Source organism: Salvia hispanica, chromosome 1 (assembly GCF_029641045.1).
Source record: "Salvia hispanica isolate PSC_SH4W2 chromosome 1, Shi_PSC_v1, whole genome shotgun sequence".
NCBI lineage: Eukaryota > Viridiplantae > Streptophyta > Magnoliopsida > Lamiales > Lamiaceae > Salvia > Salvia hispanica.
The window spans coordinates 20,018,538-20,027,202 of record NC_142692.1 but is presented as its reverse complement, the minus strand read 5'-3'; the positions used below and the strand labels follow the sequence as shown (position 1 = coordinate 20,027,202).

At 43.1% G+C, this 8,665-nt stretch overlaps 1 non-coding gene across 1 annotated transcript; it reads left to right on the top strand.

Annotated features, from left to right (window-relative positions):
- Positions 1–7,841: 7,841 nt before the first annotated feature.
- Positions 7,842–7,948, top strand: LOC148933405 (small nucleolar RNA R71). The gene has a single exon (XR_016134794.1). It is a non-coding gene; the product is annotated as a small nucleolar RNA R71 (small nucleolar RNA).
- The last annotated feature ends 717 nt before the right edge of the window (positions 7,949–8,665 follow it).

Here is an 8,665-nt window from a genome sequence, read left to right as displayed (position 1 = left end):
GTCTATCTTCTACTAGAACTCAATTACTATCTGGAGAAACAAGAATTTTTGGAAACTTTTGAAAACAGTAAATATTAAAAACAGTAAACAACTAAATGCAAGCAAATCACGGAGAGAAAAGTATAGAGATAAGGGGAATTCCAGGGATGTGCTTTCACTTTTATGGTTATACAAATTCCAAACTACAATACCCTAGCACAGTTAATACTTTGAAAGGACGAGTCACCTAGCTTATGCTCATGCGATACAAACGTTGATTACTAACATTAGGGTTGTCAATCCTAACACGTAACTCCAAAAAGCTCCTAAGACCCTTGAAAAGTCCTCACTCTCAATTAACAGTGCCGTTTTAAAGGAAGCTAACTGTAGTGTCTACTAAGTGGATCTAACTCGCTAGAACTCTGTCACAGTTATGAAGCAAGTTGTATTGAATCATACATAATTGTGTCACTCAATTATGAAGCATCATGATTAACTTAGGGAAGAAACAAAGTAAAAACAAAACGGATATTAAATAGAAAACGGAATTGTATAACCAAAGTTGCTACTAACACATCCCTAGAATCCTATGAGTTTAGTTACACATGACTGAATAAACTAAAAACATAGATTGAAGGGAAAACAATTTGAACATAAAACTAACGCAAATAAAACCCGCAGGTTGAATCCTTGTCGTTCTTGATGTTCTTGAAATCCTTCTCCAACTCCTTGCACAATTGAAGTACTCTAGCTTTTGATCTCTATGAATTTTGCAAGTAGTCACTCTCTTTCTCTATAAATGTGTTCTTGTTATGTGAAAACTCTTTTTGATGAAGCTTGAGGTCCTATTTATAGGGGAAGATTATTCCTCATCATAGAAGGAAAAGATCTTCAAAATTTGGTAAATCTTGGAGCAAATCTAGGGCTGGTCGGATTCGCCGCCTTTCTCCGGCGGGCCGCCGCACCTTGGCCGGCGGTCGCCGCGTTGGAGTCCAGAGACTCTGACCCTTCGGTGGCGGACCGCCACATGTCCTCCGGCGGTCGCCGGGCGAGACTCTTCTCCTAGCGTAAATTTCCGAGGCGGGCCGCCACATAGCTCTGACCGCCGGCGCCGGCGGTCGCTGGTCGCCGTCTGACTCCAGATTTCCAGACTATGCGTTTTTACTCCCCTTTTCGGCTCAAATATGCACATTTCTCACAAAACACGTCAAAATACCAAAATGTATAGAATATGCAAATAATGGACATGTAGAGTGATTTTGATAACAAAAACGGACCAAATAATAGCCTTAAAACAGTGCAAAATCCGGGCGTATCAACTCCCCCAAACTTACATTTTTGTTTGTCCTCGAACAAAACACTAAAGACACAAGAATAGACGCACGGAATGCATAAGGACTAGACGTCATAATTGCCTCAAAAGATGAAAGAATAGATTAAGCATGGATTAACACAATCAAATCAAGCAAGGCTTAATAGTGCACTTTCATTACTAACTCGTGGAACACCTTGAATTCAAGCACTCACATGTGGCAAACTTCCAAAGATGGGAAGTGTTCTTTCTCTCACTCTCAAAGTGTATAAAGGTAAAGTGTAAATCACTCAAATCATGCATCATGCAAAGTTTACCATAGGCTTGCTCAAAGTCTAATCCCTCCTCTACTCAATGTGATTAAGCATCAAAAGTCCGAAAGGTCTTTCTTTTCGGTTGTAACGTAGGCTCTTTGGTAGGTGAGGAATATTTGGCTAAAAAGTGACTCAAATATAAAAATATCCCAAGTAGAGTTAAGATGACTCCACTTTTCTAAAACTTAAGGCACTTCTAACACTTTATTTTTCTCCTTCAATTTACTTTCAATCCTTTGATTTTATTTTCTTTTCACAACCTTTCACACATTTTTTTTTTCTTTTTTTTTCTTCTTTTTTTCTTAAAAACAAGCACATATTTGGAATTTTTCTCAATTTCACAACTTGTACTTTCTTAATATTAAGCACACTACTTTTCATACTTTCCTCCTTATCTCTCCAATTCCTTTACAAAAGAAGATAACAAAAACTATACTAACCCAAGGAATTGTCCCCCCATTTATTTTGGCTTCCAAAGAAAAGGCTTAAAGGCTCAAAATTGGCTACAAAGGAAAAATTTGAGAGGGTCGAAAATTTTGGATATAAAAGTAGCTAAAAAAGACGGCCTAACATCCTCCTAAATCAACTTAAACACTATGTAAACTTAGGCAGACTAGGAGCAAGTTCTAGAAACATATACATGCATACAGATAAATCACACAAGAAAGAATTTAAGGTTCAAATCTCACAAGGTAAAAGCACGATTCAAGGCGAACAAGCAATTCACTAATTATGCACCTTTTCACCCAACCATCATATCAAAACGTTAAGCCACACTTAAACATAGATGGAATATAATATCATTGGCAACTCGGTCTAATGTGTCCCTAAGCAAGCGTGTTTCTAAGTTCTTCATGTTATGTTCATGACATGGATTCAAGAAAACATTTTTAGAACACAAAAATCTCCTACGGGTTTTTGGAAAATTAAAGCAAAAACAAACTAACAACAAAAAGAAAACCCTAAACTCACGGTCCACCACTTCATCCCCCCAAACTTATTTACAACAAAGTGTAAAATAAGTTTGTAGAGTCGGTAGGGACGTGAGTATACTACTGAAAAAAAACGTACCCTGAAAAATTTCGCGTAGACGTTGAGCGGGGCGAAAATTCGAAGAATTTCGAAAAATCGCGCTGGAAAATTGTGCCTAGGTGGCGGTCCGCCGCAGCTGTTCGGCGGTCGCCGCACGTCAAAGATGCTTTCCAACGTTCAGGTGGCGGACCGCCGCAGAGCTTGCGGCGGTCGCCACGGAGAGGTCAGAACCTGCGAAAATTTTTACAAAGCACAAAATTAAACCAAAACCAAAAATACTTAAAATTAAAGCAAAAATTGTTAAAACAAGGAAATAAGTCGTCTCAAAAATATCCAAAAACATGGTACAAATGCTCATTTAAAGTCATCGAGCTTGACTTCTTCAATCTTGAGGAGGTGGAGGGAAACGGGCGCTAAGATCCTCGAAAGCTCCAACGAGGTACGTAATATCACTCCTCATTGTCTCTCGTTCCTCTCTAGCTTCGGCGGCCATCCTTCGAAGCTCTTCATATTGTTGACGCCGATGAACGTCTTCCAAACGTTGTTGCTCCCAAAATTCTTGCTCCGCCGTGCGCCAATCTCCTTGAGCCGTCCACCCTTGGCGGTTGTAGGCATTCTCCGCTTGTTGCTCCGCCCATCGATTGTCCCAAGCGTTGGACATGTTTTGCATATAGGAGAAAATTTCTCCTAATTGGGCGGAGGTGTTGACTTGAAACTCCTCTTCCGGATTTGGCCTCCCGCGGCGGCGGTTCGCTCTTGTCCGGCGGCGATGTCCTTCCACTTCCTCTTCTTCTTCTTCCTCTTCTCGTCGTGGTTGGGATTGCGGTGGTGGCGGTGCTTCACTCCTTTGAGCTTGTGAATGCTCCGCGCCTTCTTCATAGTTATCAATGGCATCAAATGCGGAATCCTCATCGGGCTCAAATTGAGGAATGCGAGAGGGAATGTTCCTCTTTCTAAATTCCCCATTGACGGGGTTAGCCTCGATAGCTCTCCGGTGGGCGGGTGTGTCGAGCTTCCAATTGGCTTGGTTTGCCCAAACATCGACCTTGGTCAATTGCGGGAGTGGAACGGGAAAGTGATCCCCCGCTACTTGCATAAAATACCCTTGACCCCAATGATTGGTCTTCAAAAGCCCCACCGAAAATAGCACCTCATAAGTGATAAACTTTTCTCCACCATCCTCCGTCATACCGGCAAAAGAGACCCCCAAATGTTCGCCAATTGCCGTAATCAATCCCCCACAACAAATGACGCCCCTGTCTTTCTTCGTGATCCTATCCACATAGTAAGTAAAGAGGGTCCCATAATCGATTCCCTTCTTGTTGAGTAGGCACCACATCACGTTGAGCTCCGTTTGGGAGACACTTCCCCCATCGATACGAGCAAACATAAGCTGAGTCATAGCACGATGGAGGTGCCTCAAGACGGGGTTGCGAATTGATGAAGACTTGGCATAGCCCGCTGCATGCTCTTGCTCATTTGTCATCGTCCCCCAAACCTCGGAAAATTCATATTCATTGTCCTCTTCGGGGTTGGGGTCGAAGCAATGGAAGATCCCACTAAGCTCTTCCATGGTGAGCGAGTGCCAACGGTTCCCTAGGCGGAAATCGATGCTAAGTGGAAAATTTTGGCGGCGATCCTTAGTAACCTTTAGCGAGCTGAGGAACTCGAGAGTATACTTTCGAAACGATGGCCACTTCCTTTGGAACATGTAGACGAGGCCATTCCCATCACCCACGTCGCACAACTTCCAAAAATCCTCCATGATCCCCAAAGTTTGGAGAGGGAAATCGTGGGGATATCTAGAAGGTGCCGTTTCTCGGGCCGACACTTTCTTCCACATAGCCTTTTGCTCTTCCGTGGCAAGGCTAATGCCAAAGTTCTTTGCATTCTCCGGTTTCCCTTTTGATCCCATTATCCTACAAAAGAAATTACACTCTTAAAAGAGCATCAACAAGTAGGAGATCAAAAGTTCCCCCAAACTTGCATTCAACCAAGTAAAAATCAAGAGATAAGAACTTATATGCAAGCTTGGGTAAAATAGCATCCTAATTTTTAGCATAATAACATTTTAAGAAAAAACAACCAAATTAGGACACCAAAAATCATCCCCCAACGTGAATTCATCCCCCATGCAGAGACGTATCAACCAAATATCCATAAAAACCAACAATCTCTACAAAATCACAAATATTGCAATTCATGGAAGTAATAATAGCCTCACAATGCTATGAACATGATTGCTACTTTTAAACTCTAAAAACCAAGAGAGAATCATCATTCACAACTTAATAATCACCAACCAAGCAAATTTTAAACCATAGAATTCAAAAATTCATACACATAATCATCCCCCATCATGAATTAAGAGATTCTACCGAACAATTCACCCAAAATAAAGCACAATCCATGGAAGAAGTAAAGAAAAACCCAGAAATTGAGTTAGGATTCATACCTTTTTGTGGAGAGAATTTGTAGAAGAAGAGTTCTAGACTTTGAGAGAATTGAGAGAATGATAGTGTGGGTGTGTGAATTTGGTGATTTATATAGGTGGGGGTTGTGTGTAAGGAAGGAATTTGAGAAGGAATGTGAAAAGGAATGGAAAACATACCTTTTATGGTGGAAATCCCGTCTCTGGACTGCGTGTGGCGACCGCCGCGTCTCTCGTGGCGGGCCGCCACACGGGCCTTCGTAAACAGCACTCCTGGCAGGCCGCCGCGGCCCGTGCAGCGGTTACTCTGGCCCGCCCTAAGCCTGCCCTAGGCCCGATCCTTCCTGCACATGTTAACACACGTGTGGCGACCGCCGTGCTTTAAGTGCGGCGACCGCCACCAAATTTTTTTTTTTTTTAACAGAACATAAAAAAAAAAATGAGAAAATGAAAAAAGTAAAAGAAAATTGGGTTGCCTCCCAATAAGCGCTTTTGTTAAAGTCGTTAGCTCGACTTGAAGTGGCCCACTAGTTGGGCGGATCAATAACTCGAGTGTTGAAAATTGGCATAGGGAGCAATTTGGTCCCTAGCTTCTTCCACCACCTGTACTTCCCCTCTTTCGTTTTGATGACGTATATCTCGGGGTCCTCTTTGGGTGTTTTCTTTCTCTTCTGTTTCTTCTTCTGTGGAGCAGATGTAGAAGAATTAGCATCACCCTTTTTAGAAGAGTGTCTTACCTCTTTGACAATGTAGATAGTGGAGGTAGAAGGATCCTCCGCTTCAAAGGGATCTTTGGACTTGGTCAAGTCGGTAGCCATGACTGCTCTGCACTGTTGTTCCATTTTTGCCCGCTTTGCCTCCTCAAACTTTAGCATCTCGCTCTCAATCTTATAGGTGGATTGACCATGATTATCACTGATTGTGATCTCGCCACGACCTACATCAATCAAAGCTTTGCAAGTGGCGGGGGACAGGAGACGGCCATCTCAAGGCGCATCACGACCTACAGGCAACACCGGCGAGACCTGGGAAGGCAACCCGATTGGGAGTCAGAGGATCCATAGTACCCCCAGCCTCCAAGTTACATAAATGAGAGAGGCTCGCCTCAAGCGAGTGAGATTGCCTGCTTGCTTCAGGGGAAGGAATTTGAGTGCTGATGTAGCTAACAGCCCCCTTGAGGCCAATAATATCCACGCTCCACACCAAATATGTGCGTCTCATTCCAGGATGGCCAGCCCATTTAGAGTCGTGACACTCCTTAATGAACAACTATTGCTATCGATACCATATTAAACCAAAAGCGGGCAAGATATAAAAGATCGAAGTCAGTGCCTATAGAAAATCTCTCCCTAAGATTAGAGGGACGTTCTTGTCTACTTTCATGTCAAGCACAATAAAGTCGGCAGGAAAAATAAAATTATCAACTTTAACTAAGACATCCTCAATCATACCTACAGTCTTGATGGACGAGTTATCGGCCAACCTGAGTGTTACATCTGAAGATTTGAGTGGCCCGATGTTGAGCTTTTCGTAGTACTTCAGTGGCATGAGATTGATGGACGATCCTAAGTCGCACAGTGCTTTGTCAACCTTCCCTTCTCCAATTCGGCACCTAATGATGAACTGGCCCGGATCTCTTTGCTTCACTGCCCTTTCCTTTTGGATGATCTCGCTGCAATGATGCGGTAGCTTAAGGTCGGCTTTGGTCGGCTTTTTTTTCCTCATTACCGCCTCCCTTAGTAGCTTCGCATACTTTGGTATCTCTTACAACGATTCAACAAGTGGAATGTTAGTATGGACTTTGCAAAACATGTTAAGGAATTGCTTGAACTGCTCTTCAAGCTTGAACTTCCTCTTTGGCTGAAAAGGGAGTACAATCCCGTTGTGCCGCACAAGCTCCTGCTTAGTGGATGATTCTGCCTTCTCAGTGGCGGGCCGCTGCGGGGTGTTCGGCGGTCCGCCGGCGACTGGGCAGTCCCCAGATTTTTGCTTTGCCACCCACTTCTTGTTAATATCATCCACTCTTGCTGCTGCCTTTGCTCTATCCTCATCTAACTTCTTCTGAATTTGCTCCATTTGAGTGGTAATATTGGTTACAGCTGCCGAGATTGTGTTCATTCCTTGCTCGAGGTTGTTTATCCTTGCTTCGACCACTCCGATCTTGGTGTCATTAATCTTCCTATCTTGCGTAATTACCTCCAAAATCTTCTTGATTCCTTGTTCATACTTGTCTTCCTTCTTCATCGGCTCAACCACTCCTCCTTTGCTAACATTAAATCCTGCAGGGGGTTGCAAGTAATTATTGTTAGAATAAGAAAGATTTGGGTGCAGACGGTTCCCATTATAATTATTGAAATTACCGCCCCCCTGATTAGGGCGATAATTGTTATTGTAGTTTCTGGGACCGCCTCCTTGCACGTAGTTGATTTCTTCCACAGTTGATATAGCAGTTTCGGGTGCCTTGACCGCCACTATGGAAGTTGCCGGAATTGGATCTTCCTTCCTCGAGATGTCCATTTGATCAATCCTGACTCTAAGTTCTGCTAACTCCTTAGCAAAAGAACTTTCTTCGGCCTCTTCTATGGCTGCTACTCTTCTCGTGGCATGCCTTTCCTTCGACCACCCTCGACTGATGGTGGCGAACTCCTCGATCACCGCCATGGCATCCTCTCCTGTCTTTCTTAGAAATCCTCCATTTGCCCCTGAATCAAGCATAGCACATATTTTTTCATTAAATCCATTATAGAGGATTCCTACCTGATGGTCTATGGAAAAACCATGGTTTGGGCACTTTCGAAGAAGAGCTTTGAAACGAGCAAATGCCTCATAGAGGGGCTCGTCATGGCCTTGTGTGAACTGAAAGATCTCACTTTTGAGCTTCAAAATAGTGCCTGGCGGGTAGTATTTGTCGAGGAAGGTAGCTACGATGTCCTTCCATGTGGAGACCTTTTCTGGTGGCATACACTCAAACCACTCCTTAGCAGAATCAATCAATGAGAATGGAAAAAGTCTTACCCGTATGGCATCATCGTCGACACCATTTAATTTCAGAGTGTTTGCAATTTCCACGAATTTGGAGAGATGGCGGTTAGCATCTTCAGTCGCCCTACCTGCAAAAGGAGTTTGCTCGACCCTTTGGATAAGGGGCATGCGTAACTCAAAATTGTTAGCATCAATACGAGGGCCGTTAGGAAAAGTGATCATATTCCCATGATTGAACATGTTCAACACAGGTAATGTTTCTCTGTTCTTCTTTTCCATGGCTTCTCGGGCTGCTCTCTCCGCATCTCTCTCATCCATCAGCAACTTCACCATCTCCTGCAGCTTCTCAATATCTGTTCGGTCACCCATTGTTCCTGATCCTTTTTCACTTCTTATTATTCTACGAGTTCTTTCAAGTTCTAAATCAAGCGGCTCTAAGATGTACCTCCCAGAACGCGTTCGCATACAAAACGTGCAAGACTCGAAAAAAAAAAAAAAATTAAAACAAAAAGCAATAAAAATCCAAAGTAGTAAAATTATCGTTTGAAGATATCACTCCAAAGTGAACTGTCTTCCCCGGCAACGGCGCCAAAAACTTGATGCACTTTTTATTTG